Below are 16,870 nucleotides of genomic sequence, written 5' to 3'. Positions count from 1 at the left end.
GTTCCTTTACACTAATATTAATCCTAATATTGATGATATATTATTATTTGATGTCCGTAGAATGTTCTGATCATGGGCATATTCATTAAGCGTATGCAAAATGTTCGATAATTAATTTCACATCTAGTAGTTAAATAAGGTATCAAAGAAGGAAATTTTAGAATTTACTAAAACAATACCAAAACTCGTCGAATCGTAGTTGAGGGAACAGCACTATTTCGGCAGGTTATACAGGAGGTAAGATCCAACGTTAACACCCGAGAAACAACAGCGACAAACAAGACTACAATAGTAAGTCTCGGACACAATTAAAAATGGATAAATCAATACTATTATTCTTAATACATCAATTAACTTCTGTGGTAAATAATTCTACCTCAAAATTTATTCTAAAATGGATGTAACTATTTGAAGTTACTACTTGTTACTCCATGTTTATATAAATTAAATATTATGTTAATGATAAGATAATTATACGTGTCTAAAATTAAGACATACATATTTACTCCCAATGAAAAATATTTCGATACTTGAGGAAATGCTTATCGTCCGTAGCAGTTTCAGAAAATGAAATGGCGACAGAAGGCTTGTAGATTGTCTTCCTCTTCGCCAACAAAAAGGACTTATTCTGGTGTATCCAAATCTCATCCTTGGACCTTTCACTTTTCTAAGTCTTCTGCTCCATTTTCCTGGTCTTCGAACTCGAGCACTTCCTATAAGGTGAACCAGAGCAGGAAAGTAGAGATAAAGCTTAATTTATGTTCATGAATATTACTTCTCCGTATAAGGTATCTATACTGAAACTGTGCAGGATTCATGATGTCAGCCTAATAAGGGCGTTAAAAGTAAGGATACCAAAATTGGGAATTTAGGAGTGATTAATGTAATCACTTCGGTTTTCGAAAGGAAAGGAGTGTGAGTTAGCAAATTCTATTTTCATTTTGTTTTGGTTTTGTTTTCAGTTACTTTATTATTCTTTCTATTGTTTAGTTAACCTGTGAAATTTTAGTTTACATTTAAACGTTAACTCACCTTCTAGCTAATTACGTTATTTAAAGTTCATAAAAGTTGTGAGACCGACATCAGTTTCCCTATCGGTGACTTGCAGATACTAATGTTGGTAATGAGTGTAAATAATGTTAATATGCATTTTTAATATCCAGAATATAAACCCTGTTATGAGCTTCAATAAGCTCGCTCACGAGAGATAGTGAAGTGTTTATTGATTATTAATCAATATTTTGTAGTATTGTACATATTATTGTTTTTACTTCCGATTCCTTTTATTTGTTGAAATGTTAATCTTTATTAATAGTATATTCTTTCATATTAGTACGAAGTCATGACCACGTGCACATCCATAAGCTATATAACTACTTAATAGTTTATAAGTAGTTAAAGAACGACTTTTTCAAAACAACCACCTAACAGAACTAATTCAAGATGTTACACAGAAGACAAGATTCAACGTTGACAAGCTAGTAACCGTAAGTCATAATTAAAAGTAGTTACTTTACTAGTGTCAGTATTAAGAAGACATCCATTATATTTTGCAGTAATTAATATATTTTTTTCTCCAGTTAAAATTCTTTTGACATAATTTTCATCTTTCTATGAATCTTCAGAACATAAAATGCTGAAAGAGGGATTGGAGATTTGCCCCTTAAACAAAATTTACAACTAATTCTGGTGTATCAACATATCATTCTTCGACATAACATCCTGATCACTCATGTCTTCTACTCAACATAACTGATCTTTGAACTCAAACCTTCTGCAAGTTGAACCAGACCACGAAGGTATAGAAGATCAAGCTAAAGATTCAAGAACACTAATGATTTCCCTTTCTAAATTATCTCTAGTGAAACTGTAAAGGATTCGTTCGTGTCAGTATAATGAGGACGTTAAAAGTAAAGATACCAAAATTTGGGAATTTATAAGGAGTGATTAATGTAATCACTTTCTTTGTCTAAATCGAAAGGAGGGAGATGGCAAATTCAATTTTTATTTCGTTTTGGTTTTGTTTACCGTTTATTTATTATTCATTCTATCATTTAATTAAGCCGTGAATTTTTAGTTTACCACTTAAACGCCAACTCACTTTCTAGCTAATCACATTAATTTTTAGATTATTTAAGTTGTCAGACTGACACCAGTTTCCTGTATCAGTGACTTAAAGATGTTAATGTTTATAAAGAGTTTGTACATAATTGTCTCATGATTTATTTATTTACCGCAGATTAACTGGACTTAACTTAAGAACTTTCGATAAGCTGATCTAGAAGATAAAGCCGAGTATAGAATGGTTTATCTTTGAGATATGTATATTTAAAGTGTTAAGGAATTACTCTATCAGGATAAAGGAGGCGTTAAAAGTAATGGTGTGAAAAATTTGGAATTTAAACTAATCTAATCACTTTGATTTTCTAAAATGGGAAGGATTGTCAGGTAGTAAGTTTTCGTTTTGGATTTCTTTAACATTTATTTATTAATCATTCTAACATCATTTAGCTAAGCTGTGCATTTTTAGTTTTACGTTTTAGTTATTCACACAATTTTTAAATTTAAATTATGAGACAGACTCCAGTTTTTTATAGAAGTGACTTATATTTGTTAATGTTGGTAATGAGTATATAAATAATAACATTATTTTAAATCTCTTGTTCTAATTAATTATCGCACCTTAGCTGGTCTGTGGACATAACTTCCATTAACCTTAATCGGATCAGAAGGTAGAGAAGCTTAAGATCGAAGAACACTACGCTTTTTCTTTGTAAAGTATATATACTTAAACTGGGCAGGATTCATGGCGTCAGTATAATGAGGTCATTAACAGTAAGGATACTAAAATTGGGAATTTATAAGCAGCAATTAATGTAATTACTTCGGTTTTCGAAACTAGAAGGAATATGAGGTAGCAAATTCTATTTTTATTTCGTTATTGTCTTGTTTTCACTTATTCTTTCTATTCTTTATTTAACCTATAAAATGTGTTTTACGTTTCAACGCTACCTCTTATTCTAGATAATTACGTTATTTAAAGTTTCTAAAAGTTATGACACTGACACCAGTTTCCCTTACCGGTAACTTTCTGATATTAATGTTGTAAATGTTAGTATGATTTTTTAATCTTTTGAATAAAGACTTTGTTATGAGCTTCAATAAGTTCGCTCACGAGAGATTGTGGAAAAGTATTTATTTGTTATTATTGGAGATTTTGATAATTGAAATATTAATCCTGATATTGATATGTTTTTCATCTTAATACGAAGTCCTGACCACCTGCATATCCATAAACTATATACGAACTTCTTAAAAATTTATAAGTGGTCAAAGAACGACGTTTTCAAAACAACCACCGAACAGAACTAATTCAAGATGTTATACAGAAGATAAGATCCAACGTTCACAAGCTAGTAACCGTAAGTCATAATTAAAAGTAGTAAACTTACTAGTGCTAGTATCATGAATACATCCATTATATTCTACAGTAATTAATTTATGAAATTTTGTCCAATTAAAATTCTTTAGACAATTGTCATCATTCTATACATTTTCAGAAAATTAAATGCCGGAAGAAGGCTTGAAGATTTGCCCTTCTAACAAAATGAACTAATTCTGGTGTATCCGTGTCTCATCCTTCGACATAACATGTTGATCAGTTATGTCTTCTACTCAACCTAGCTGATCTTTGAACTCAAACCTTCTGTACGTTGAACCAGAGCAGGTAAGTAGAAAATACGAAGCTAAAGATTCAAGAACGAGTGATTTCTTTTTTAAGGTATCTGTACTGAAACTGTATAGAATTCATGGTGTCAGTATAATGAGGGTGTTAAAAGTAAAGATACCAAAATTGGGAATGTATAAGGAGTGATTAATGTTCACTTCGGTTTTCGAAAAGGGAATGAGTGTGAGATAGCAAACTCTGTTTTTATTTTGTTATGGTCTTATTTAGTATTTAATTATTCCTTCTATCGTTTAGTTAATCTGTTAATTTTAATTTACGTTTAAACGCTAACTCGCATTCCAGTTAATCACACACATTTTTCAATTTCTATAAATTGTGAGACTGATGCCAGTTTTCCATAGCGGTGACGTACAGATATTAATGTTGGTAAAGTGTGTCCACATGATTATCGCATGAATTCTGATCTCTTGGTTAATTATCGTAGATTAGCTGGTGTTAGAACCCAAGAACTTCAATCAGGCTGATCTAGAGCCAGAAGCGAAAGAAGATAAAGCCGAATATAGAAGAAAATGGAATGACTTCGCCTTGTAAGGTATCTGTATTTAAAATGTTAAGGACTGATAATGTCTGTTTAAATAGGGCATTAAAAGCAAGGACTCAAAATTATGAAGTTTAAAGAGTGATTAATGTAATCCCTTTGTTTTTCTAAAGGGGAAGAAGTGCGAGTTAGCAAGTTCAATTTTTATTCAGTTTTGTATTTGTTTACCGTTCACTCATTATTCATTTTATCATTTGGTTAAGTTGTGAATATTTATTTTAAATTTAAACGCTAACTCGCAATCTAGTTTTTCACATAAATTTTAAATCTTTGAGACTGATACCAGTTTTCCATAGCGGCGACTTGTAGATGTTTCAAAAGTATGTAAATAATGATCACCATTTTTAAATCTCTTGGTTCAAGTAGAGAAGGCAAAGATGGAAGAATATGAACGATTTTTCTTACGAAGGTATCTGTACATAAACTGTGGAGGATTCATGATGTCGGTATAAAGTAAGCCGTTAAAATTAAGGATACGAAAATTATGAATTTAGGAGTGATTAATGTAATCATTTCGGTTTTTCGAAAGGAGTGTGAGGTAGCAAGTCCTTTTTATTTTGTTATGGTTTTGTTTACAGTTAGCTTATTATTCTTTCTATCTTTTAGTTAATCTGTCAATTTTTAGTTTACACTTAAACGCTAACTCACCTCCTAGCTTATCGCCTCAATTTTTAGATTCTACGAGTTATCAGACTGACACCAGTTTCCCACATTGGTCGCGTACAGATATTAATGTTGATAAAGAGCATATAAATAATAACATGAATTAATCTGTTGTTTTAACTAGTTACTTATTTATTGCAGATTAGCTTGTCTTTCAACTCAAGGACGTCCCGGAGCCGGAAGGTGAAGAAGGAAGAACGTGAACGAATTTTCTTTGTAAAGTATATGTATTTAAACTAGGTAGGATTCATGATGTCAGTATAACGAGGCCGTTAAAATTAAAGATACTAAAATTGGGAATTTTGGAGTGACGAATGTAATCACTTCCTTTTTTAAAAAGATAAGGAATATGAGGTAGCGAATTCTATTTTTATTTCGTTATGGTTTTGTTTTCAGTTCATTTATTATTCTTTCTATTGTTTAGTTAAACTGTTAAATTTATTTTTACGTTTAAACGCTACCTCGCATTCTAGTTAATTATAACATATTATAAGTTTGGAAGAGTTATGAGACTGACATCAGTTTCCCCTATCGGTGACTTGCGGATATTAATGTTGTAAAAGTGTGTAAATGTTAATGTGAATTTTTAATCTTTTAAATAAAAACTGTCGAGAGCTTCAATAACTTTGCGCACGACAGATGGTGGAGAAGTGTTGTTGTTGTTCGATATTTTAATTTAAGTTTTGTACATATTCTTCTGTTCCTTTTTATAATTTCTTTTTATATACATAAACATTAATCCTGATATTGATGATGTATTGTTTTTTTTTCATGTTAGTAGGAACCTATATGTAAACTGTTTGATAGTTTCTAAGAGATCGAAGTCGGACGTCTTGGAAACAACTAAGAAAATACTCAACTGTTGTAGAAAAAACAGAACTATCTAGAGATGCTATACAGAAGGCAATATCTGACGTTGAAAAGTAAGTCTCTCTCTGACACAATTAAAATTAGTTAACTTGTTACTACTGTTATTAAGAATATATACTTTCACTTTAAGACTTATTCTAAGACGGAATGGACTTTAGAATTTGCTACTTGTTACTCCAATTTTATATAAAATAAAAAGATTATCTCATGGTAATCAGCGTATGGTTTTACGTGTCTAAAATAAATATATATACAATTTCACCAGTGAATATTATTTCGACATCTGAGGAAATGCTCATTGTTCTAGGCAGTTAGAGAAAATGAATGCCGACAGAAACCTTGGATTTTTTTCCCCACCCTACAAGATAAAGGATTTGTTCTGGTGTCTCCCCTTCTCATCCTTTGTATCTAATTGATAACTTCAATGTCTTCTGCTCGACCTAGTTAGTCTTCGAACTCAAACTTCTTGCAAGATGAATCAGAACAGGAAGATGGAGAAAATAAATCCGAAGATTCAAGAACATGAACGATTTTTTCTTGTAAGGTATCTGTACTGAAACTGAAAAGGATTCATGATGTCAGTATAAAAAGGGGTCTTAAAAGTAGGAATACAAAAATTGGGAATTTAGATTGGTTTATATAATAAACGTGGTATTTGAAAGTGGAAGGAGTGTGAGATAGCAAATTCTATTTTTATTTCGTTATGGTTTTGTTTACAATTACTTTATTATTCCTTCTATCGTTTAGTTGAACTGTACAATTTTATTTTACATTTAAACGCTAACTCACCTTCTAGTTAGTCACAACAATTTTTAGCTCAAATAAATTGAGACTGACACCAGTTTCCCTTATCGGTGACATACAGATATTAATGTTGATGTAGACTATGTATATGGCTTGTAACCTCTTGAGTAGTTATGATAGCACTACGAATAAGGGAGTGTGACGTTTATACTAATCGATATGATAATTAATGTTTAATTACATGAAAACGTAAATTAATAATTAATGTTTAACGATTAATTAATTATTGAGATGTAAGATTCAATGTGTCCGACGTATAGCAGTAAGTGAAAAGTTCAGAGAGGTGTAGTATACAAATATTTGGAAAATATAGCTATAGTGCGAATCACTACAAAATATATTTTAAAACCAAAATAAGCTGTATGTTCACCCTACTTTAAGTTTAACTTACTTAAACAAGAACGGGTTTTATGTGACTTAAAAGTCGGTAGAAAAACTAATGTATTTATTCTTTATCTTTAAGGATACAGGAAACTAAATGTACATTAACGATATTCTCTTTCTCAACATTTGTGAGTACATAACCTATCTGTTGTTTCTGATTGACTACTTTCAGTTTTGGATGTGGAACTGGTACACAAGGTAAGTTTTAAACATCTAAGTCGTCGAGACCTATACGGAGTGCAAATTCTTCACATGATCCTTTAAACGCAAAGAAATAACGGTATTATGCATAATTTTAAAAATTGAACTGTTCTCCTAACTTTTCTGACAGGCAAAACCTGCTAGCAGCTCTATAACCTTTGTTTAGTAAGAACACAAAACATGAATACGTTATACATTAGTGTTTTGCTAAGGTTAAATTAACTTTAATGAAAGTCTGGTTATACGTAAGTTGGTGTATAATTTCTACTTCATTAAAGCTACGAATTGAGTATTTCAATGCGTACTAACAAATCTGCAACTATTGGATAAGAGATTACATAATTCAAGACAGTCTCGTAAATTTTCGTTTAGCGGAGATTAAGTTTTCCTTCTTCCTCTTCCTCACTTCTATTACAAAAACGCCCTACTATTAGAGAGAATACTTTATAAGCTACGATAACGCTTGTATACGTTTTACATTCCCTTGGCCACGTACCCGGGGACGTGGCTAAGGAGGGGAAAACCGTAGACAAGCTTTAACATGGTTTGTAAAGTTGTTCTTTCCCATAGTAGAGCGTCGGCCACCCTGTATTCTCTTAAGTTTCTTTTTGTTGTATATATCCCCAACCTACGCTAAACGAGAGATTTCTTGAATTACGTAAACATGCGATCGCAAATCAATACGATTAACGATTCTTTTATAAATCTTTCTTTGCTGAACCTCTGCTACTCATTTCAAGGAGAAGAAACGTAATAACATCTGGACTATTGCATAAACTTCCCTTTTCGTCTTTAACACCTAAACAATTGATGTAAAATCGGAATCCCTTGTCCAATACTTTTAGTTTTGTTAATAGTTATAACATTCGATTCGTGGCTTTAATTGACAAAAATTATACAGAATATTACAATAACTGATACATACCAGACTTATAAGAAAGTTAACTTAACACGAAGAAGTTTCACGATGTATAGATCCTGGTGACTTGGATAGTTGTAGTTTAAAACTTATTATATACAAAAGTTCTACATCAAAAACAAAGTAACTTGGAAACGTGATATAGATTCTTTATGTAATCCCAACTTTAGAAAGAATATCATGAATGTATATTTCAGTTATTGTATCGTTATTTAAAGTGAAAGAATAAGATGTATTCGTTTTTAATGACTAAGTGACATAATCAATCTTTTCTTCACAAAGTTGAATTTAAGTATAGTGAACACTCATCTTAATTTGGTTGTCAAGTGTATTTTATATTGATTGTAATTAGCTCTATTTCCCGGATTCTTTTAGATTGACTCTGTGTGAACGTTACTTATTCCTGTAGGTCGAGCACAATTTGATTTAGTTAAATTTTGAAATTTTAGTTTACAACATTTAACCGCAAGTTCTTCAACTTAAATCTTGTGTATTTTGTGTTTGCATGAATTATGAGACTGACTAGTTACCTCTAGTGATGACTTCTTATGTAATATAAGAGTACGTAAATAATGTCCTGAATATATAATTTTGTAAAAATAAAAAATATAACCAGTTGTGAGATTCTATAATTTACATTATTGTTTACTTCATGTTTTAATTATGCAGTGTGTGTGTGGTTCTTTGTTAATATTTCTGGCCAGACACATTAACTGTTCTCGAATAAGAAAGTTTCTTGAATTTTAACATCTATGGTTATTAAATTTCTTTATTTCTTTGTTTGTCTATTTTGGTTTCTAACATTTAAACGAGAAAAAAATATTAAATGCAAATAATTAAAAAGTAAGACTTAAAAGAAAAAAAAAATGTTACTTTTCTAACGAGATACTTATTTCGAGAAAAAGACTTAAATTTATATAAGTGTTAGATTAACAAAAAAATAAACCAAGGATGATTTCTATTCCATTATACATAATAAATTTCAATTAACTTGTAGTTATAGTAAAGAAATTGTAAACTTTCCCACACTTGTATTTTCCTTATTGGGCACAATTTCTTTTTATTGCTGAAGTAATGTTTAGTAATTGCTATACATGTCGTTTAAAACTACATAATGTGTTTATTTCGTTATTGTTCGATGCAGGGAATCAAACTCAAGATTTTAAAATTTTAATTATTTAATTTAAACGACTTATTATTGGAAAACTTGAACATACTGTATTTAGTAAACATAAATGACTTAGCTTTTGTTATGTTTTCTTTCCATTTACTACTTTCTAACTATGTCGACTGATTAATGATATTATGGTTTTAGTTGGTCATCATCTTCGTAACGCGATTTAGGATTTTGCTAGTGGTAGAGTAAATGTATTCTAAAACGTTGAAACTGTAAAAAAAAAAAAGTGTAGTATTTTGTCAACCAATGTTACTTAAGTTACGGCATGCACACAAGCACTTTCTAAACAGCATCATATATAATGATGAAAATTATTGTATCAGAATAAGTATGAAGTTATGTATTCTAATCTAGTTTCCACAAAGCGTGAAATTAAGGAGAATAAAACATCAACAAAAAAGTTTCCAATCCTAACAATTGTATCAAAGATGATGTATAAGGTTAGAAACTGATTAGAAGCTCATATTTAATTAAATGTTTTCCTACATTGTACAATGTTTTGGTTTTAAATCCTATAAGATTTCAAAAATCTGTAACAATAACTTTGTTTCAATAAACCAAAGCAGTCTATAAACTGAATTTGATTAATAATCTTTTAAATATCAGTTGACTTGGAACTTTTCGAATACGACTTGGAATAATAACCCAACAACATCTAATACTCTATTCCACGACATAAAACTGGCCAGTAGTCTATTCCATGATTAGAAAACCGTTGACATGAGTGAGAGAACTTAAAAATGCCAAATACATTTAGTGTATCGAAACAACATTTGAGTGTAACCTTGTTTACTTAAAGTATGTTAAAATGTTTAATCCAAACTTAACAGAACTGCAAATGAAATAGAGCTTAGTCATTCAAAAACAGAAGTAAGAGCTCAATAAAGTTATTTCAGCAGGTAAACTGGTTCTTATTTCATAAATTTAGACAAATTTAACATTTTGTTTAATAAAACAAGGAAACTATTGGTTCATTGAGGATCCACCAGTCTCTAAACTAAACTAGAGGGGCACGTGGAGCGCATAATTCCGTCATATAGTGTTAATCATATTCGGTAATAAAAAAATATGGAAACGTGTTCGTATGTCCGTTGTTATTGGACCATTTTCGGCAGAACAATGACGAATAAAATTGTGTATGTCTACCATATGAGTGATAGAGCATAAATAGTGAGAAAAGCTGTTCCCACGTTAAGAGAGGAATTTTTGTTATTTTACTGTGATTTGGACCTTGACCTTTCAAAATTAACCACTTAGGTTGGGTCATAGTGTATGTGTATACGAACTTTCGTCCAACTCAATTCAGCAGTTTTCCATATATATTGGATAAATAAATACACAAAAGTGACAACATAACTCGAATATATATATAAAAAAAAAAACAATAGCTAGCCCTACCATTCATGTAGTTATAAATATTTCTTTTAAACTCTCAGAAATGTACTTCCTCCACAACATTAGAAAACAATCAGTTCTAAAGGCTAACCACCATTTTAAAGTTAATTACGGAAAAAGATGATACATTAATTCCCTTCAATTTTAAACACCTCAATCAAATTTCCATTAACTGTTATTTTTTTCAAACGAAATCAATTGGAGAGATTTAAATATTTATTTGTATGAAAACCATTTCATTCCAGGCCCCATTCTGCTAAGCCTTGTCTGGTCCATCTTCAACAATTCAATGTTCTTCATATGGTATGGAGTCCAAGATTGAACAGAATACCACAAATGTGGTCTAACCAGTGACCTATGCAATGAAATTATAACCTCATTATACTTGTATTCAATATTTTGTAGATACTACGTAGTCTTACGGTGGAACATCGGTATGTCTTCGGATTTTCGATGCTAAAATTAGGGGTTCGATTTCGATGTAGTTTTGCTAAAAGAAAACGCACACAGATACAATCTAAAATCCTATTTTTCCTACCACTAGCAACAGTATAGTTCTTGTATTGCTTAAGACTAATCAACCATTACAAGAAGGTCCCTTTCGTGCGTGACACTGTTAAGGTTATTCCAATCCAAATTATACTACTAATTGAAATTATGATAACCTACACGCATTATCTTGCATTTATTATAGTTAAAACCCATCTGCCATTTATTTGCTCAACTCACTATATAATCTAAATCCTTTTGTAAATCCTTATAGATAAAACCCATCTGCCATTTATTTGCTCAACTCACTATATAATCTAAATCCTTTTGTAAATCCTTATAGTTAAAACCCATCTGACATTTATTTGCTCAACTCGCTATATAATCTAAATCCTTTTGTAAATCCTTATAGTTAAAACCCATCTGCCATTTATTTGCTCAACTCACTATATAATCTAAATCCTTTTGTAAATCGTTATTGGTAAAACCCATCTGCCATTTATTTGCTCAACTCACTATATAATCTAAATCTTTTTGTAAATCAGTAGTATCCTCTTCATAGCTAGCAACACCTTAATATCAACTATAAATTTAAGTAATATGACATAGATGAAGGGATAGTCAATAATGATGTAAATCAAAAAGAGCAAAGGTCCTAAGACTGAGCCCTGAGGTACTCCACTTGTGACATTAATCCAGTTTGACTAAACTCCATTTGTAACCCTCTGTTTTCTTCCATCCTGCCACTCTTCTATCCAGTTTGCTAACTTATCCCCCACATCTATAGAGCTATTTTTTACAAGCCTTTTACGTGTCACCCAGTCAAATGCTTTATGTAAATCCAGATACACCAAATCTACACCCATATTCTCATCTACATAAGCAGTAACCTTTTCAAAGAATGTTAAAAGATTTGTAAGGTAGGATTTTCCCTTAGTGAAACCATGTTGACTATCGAATAAAATTCTAAACTTTGTTACATGATTTTGGAAAGTATCTTTTAACACTTTCCAAAATTTTTCCTACAACTGATGTAAGACTAATGAATCTATAATTACTGGGACATTAACTTCCAATCCTCTGGTACCTGCCCACTATTCAAGAAGTGACAAAAAAAAGTAGCAAGTGGTTCACATATCCAATCTTTAACTTCCTTCAAAACCCCTTGGGGAAATATTACCTGGCTCAGAAGACTTATCATTTTGTAAATTTCCCAATTTGTTTCTCAAAAGTAATACAGTCATATTGTTCAACCTGATCTTGTTTCCATCTATGAACTCTGACATAGTGCTTAATTATTCATTAATAAAAAGCAGAAATTAATAACTCGGCAATCTCATAATCAATCATGAGATACTAGTCTTCCTTTATAACCCTTCAAGGATTATATCTGTATCCTAACATTTGTTTAACCTTAATCTATTTATAGTCAACCTTTCTCATACAGCCTATTCGGTGTTGTAGTATCCTGTTTGACCAACTTTCTTGATCTTCCAAATCTCCTGTGATACCAGTCAACTTAAATTTCTTAAATGACGCTTTTGTTTAGTTTTATCTTATACTTTTTGTGAGGCAATACGGTTTTTTTACTTGCAACCATCGTTTACCTTGAATATTTATAAATTTCCACATTTAATCAGTGTCTCCAAGTAACTCAGCTTCCCAATTCACAACAGCCATTTCTTGTCGCATTCATTCAAGATTTACTTTTTTGAAATTTGTAACCAAAACATCATTATCCTTTATTTCCATATGCAGCAAATTATTGAACCTAGTAGATCAATGATCACTTTCACCAAGATGTTTCCCAGTTTTAACCGTTTTAATTATTTATATATTTGAAATTAATAATATATCTAAAAAGCATTGTTGCTAGTATGTTCCTTGACCAATTGGTGAAGAAAGCCATGATGAACAGTTTCCAAAACCTTTCTCCCTCATGGTTTGATTCTAGAATTTTCCAATCTACATGCCTGAAATTAAAATCACTCATAATCATGACTTAATTAACAGCTGAAAGTTTAATCTCGAAGTAAAGGTTCTAACTAATTTCATCCATTTTTATTTACTATGCTTTAAGCATTTAAGCCTGACATTAGAAGTACTTCAATACTTATTTCCAATGCTAAACTTTTCTTTACATCTTCCTTTTTGCATTAAGTTTATCCTCTCCCTTACCACTTTCTAGTTCTGGTTTAAATCTTCTCTTACAGCTGAGTAAGATCCCTTCTCCCATTGAACTGATCTCACAAGTCCAATTAGGCTATCTGTTCATCATTACATATTAACCTAAGGCTAAAATTAATTCTAGGCAGTATCCTTAAAAAGTTAAGTTATGGTCTTGTAGGTATTAATTAGCTCCTCTAACCCACATTTACCTATATCATTAACCCCTATGTACACAACAAAACTGCATCTCTACTATCTTTCTATTATATCTCTTTCTATGTCAGTAATATCATCCACCTGTTCTCCTGTGTAGCATAATCTAATCCTTTTCACATAGAATATACTGCTATGCAGTATGCATAAGGGAAAATGAAAATATAAAAGTATATATCAACATATATATATATAAATCAGGTTGGTCAGTCAGTCGGTCTCGCTCGATTTCTCCGAATTTCGTATGTTACACGATCCCAATGCCATTTTAATACTTCCTCTTTTGATTGTCCGTTCCCATTTTATTTCAATTTAATTGCTAAGATGGGTGTAAATAGCTTTCAAATTTCGCCTCTTTTTCTGCTACATAAAAGTCTGGCAAGGAGGATGTTCCAAGGACCAGATGAGGCATGGCATCGTGTGTGTGATACAAGATTATCCACATCATTATGACGTTAACTTAGGAAGGATCCCATTAGGAAAGCCGGGAAGACTCACGTGATCAAAGACACGGAAGTTACATTCGCATCCTATTAACACCTGTGAAAAATAAGTCAAACGTTAGCACAAACCTGTGCTTGTGAATTATTTATCAAAAGCCTTTGTAAAAACAGACTTAAAATACAAATTATCTGTAGGGAAGAGGACGAATTTTCATCAGAAGAAGAATAGTTGTGCATGCAATCACATGATCATCATATGCTTAAATCTTTTTTCCCAAAGGCATCAGTATGTAGCGTGTTTGGTCAGTTGTATGCAGTGGATTCAGGAGTAATATGTAGCATTATTCCTCATTTATATATCGTGGGTTCAAAACTAATATGAAGCATGTTTTATAATTATATGTAGTGGATTCAGAAGTAATACATAGGATGTTTGTTCAGTTATATGTAGTTGATTTAAAAGTAATATGTACCATGTTTGCTCAGTAATATGTAGCATGTTTGTTCAGTTATATGTAGTTGATTCACAAGTAATATCTAGCAGGTTTGCTCAGTAATATGTAGCATGTTTGTTCAGTTATATGTAGTTGATTCACAAGTAATATCTAGCAGGTTTGCTCAGTAATATGTAGCATGTTTGTTCATTTATATGTTGTTGATTCAGAAGTAATATGTAGGATATTTGTTCAGTTATATGTTGTTGATTCAGAAGTAATATGTAGGATATTTGTTCAGTTATATGTTGTTGATTCACTAATAATATGTTGCATGTTTGGTGAGTTATATCTAGTATATTAAGAAGTATTCTATAGGATGTTTGTTCAGTTATATGTAGTAGATTCACAAGTAAGATGCAGCATGTTTATCCAGTTATGTGTAGTAATATGTAGCATGTTTGCTCAGTTATAAGTAATTGATTGCCAAGTAATATGTAGTAGATTCAGAAATAACATGTAGGTTGTTCGTTCACTTATATGTTTGATTCACAAGTAATATGTAGCATGTTTAATCAGTTATATGTAGTTGATTCACTAGCAATATGTAGTATATTTGTTGAGTTATATGTAGTAAATTAGAAGTAATCTATAGGATGTTTCCTCAGTTATATGTAGTGGATTTAGAAGTAATATGTAGCATGTTTGTTCAGTTATATGTAGTGGCCTCACGAGTATTATGTAGCATGTTTGTTCAGTTATATGTAGTGGACTCAGGAGTATTATGTAGCATGTTTGGTGAGTTATATCTAATGTATTAAGAAGAAATATGTAGGATGTTTGTTCAGTTATATGTAGTTGATACACAAGTAATATGTAGCAGGTTTGTTCAGTTATATGTAGTTGATTCACAAGTAATATGTAGGATGTTTGTTCAGTTATATGTAGTTGATTCACAAGTAATATCTAGCATGTTTCTTCAGTTATATGTTGTTGATTCACTAATAATATGTAGAATCCTTCCTCGGTCATATGTAGTGGATTTAGAAGTAATATGTAGCATGTTTTCTAAGTTATGTATAGATGATTAACAATTTATATGTACCATGTTTGCTGAGTTATATGTAGTGGATTTAGAAGTAATATGTAGCATGTTTGTTCAGTTATATGTAGTTGATTCACAAGTAATATGTAGCAGGTTTGCTCAGTTATATGTAGTTGATTCAGAAGTAATATGTAGCATGTCTAATCAGTTATATGTAGTTGATTCACTAGCAATATGTACCATGTTTCCTCAGTTATATGTAGTGGATTCACAAGTAATATGTAGCATGTTTCATCAGTTATATGTAGTTGATTTACAACTTATATATAGGATTTTTTTCAATTATATGTAGTGGATTAACAAGTTATGTATAGCATGTTTGTTCAGTTACATGTAGGGATTCAGAAGTAATATGTAGGATTTTTGTTAAGTTATATATAGTTTATTCACAAGTAATATGTGCTATGTTTCTTCAGTTATATGTTATGGATTCATGAGTAATATGTAGCATCTTTTCTCAGTTATATGAAGTTGATTCACAAGTAATATGTAGCATGTTTACTAATATAAATCTACTGGATTCAGGAGTAATATGTAGCATGTTTGCTCAGTTATATGTAGTTGATTCACAAGTAATATCTAGCAGGTTTGCTCAGTTATATGTAGTTGATTCATAAGTAATATCTAGCAGGTTTGCTCAGTAATATGTAATTGATTCACAAGTAATATGTAGGATGTTTGTTCAGTTATATGTAGTTGATCCACACTTAATATGTAGTATGTTTGTTCAGTTATATCTAGTGGATTCAGAAGTTATATGTAGCACGTTTTCCAGTTATGTGTAGTTGATTCAGAAGTAATACGTAGGGTGTTATTCAGTTATATGTAGTTGATTTACAACTTATATGTAGTATGTTTTTTCAGTTATATGTAGTGGATTAACAAGTTATATGAAGCATGTTTGTTCAGTTATGTGTAATATATTAAGAAGTAATATGTAGGATGTTTGTTCAGTTATATCTAGTTGATCCACAAGTAATATGTAGCATGTTTGTTCAGTTATATGTTGTGGATTTAAAAGTAATATATAGGATGTTTGTTCAGTTATATATAGTTGACTCACAAGTAATATGTATCATGCTTCTTCAATTATATGAAGTATATTCAGGAGCAATATGTAGCATGTTTCTTCAGTAACATGTAGTTGATTTACAACTTATATGTAGGATGTTTTTTAGTTATATGTAGTGGATTAACGAGTTATATGTAGCATGTTTGTTCAGTTATATCTAGTATATTAAGAAGCAATATGTAGGATGTTTGTTCAGTGATATTTAGTAGATTCAGAAGTAATATGTAGGATGTTTATTCAGTTATA

General features: G+C 30.9%; 1 long non-coding RNA gene across 6 annotated transcripts; it reads left to right on the top strand.

Moving 5' to 3' along the window:
• The first annotated feature begins 1,328 nt into the window (after window positions 1-1,328).
• On the top strand, window positions 1,329-8,925 carry LOC111088836. 6 transcript variants are annotated; one of them, XR_002613233.1, is made up of 6 exons: window positions 3,325-3,422; window positions 3,561-3,781; window positions 4,173-4,280; window positions 5,091-5,189; window positions 5,728-5,872; window positions 6,127-8,919. It is a non-coding gene; the product is annotated as an uncharacterized LOC111088836 (long non-coding RNA). The 6 variants fall into 6 exon arrangements; XR_002613232.1 differs by having other exon boundaries at window positions 3,561-4,280; window positions 5,091-5,165; window positions 6,127-8,921; XR_002613229.1 differs by having other exon boundaries at window positions 3,561-4,280; window positions 6,127-8,921.
• The last annotated feature ends 7,945 nt before the right edge of the window (window positions 8,926-16,870 follow it).

The sequence above is a fragment of the Limulus polyphemus genome, unplaced genomic scaffold (assembly GCF_000517525.1).
Source record: "Limulus polyphemus unplaced genomic scaffold, Limulus_polyphemus-2.1.2 Scaffold4544, whole genome shotgun sequence".
NCBI lineage: Eukaryota > Metazoa > Arthropoda > Merostomata > Xiphosura > Limulidae > Limulus > Limulus polyphemus.
Note: the sequence above shows the minus strand (reverse complement) of the source record. Positions and strands in the feature narration are given on the sequence as shown.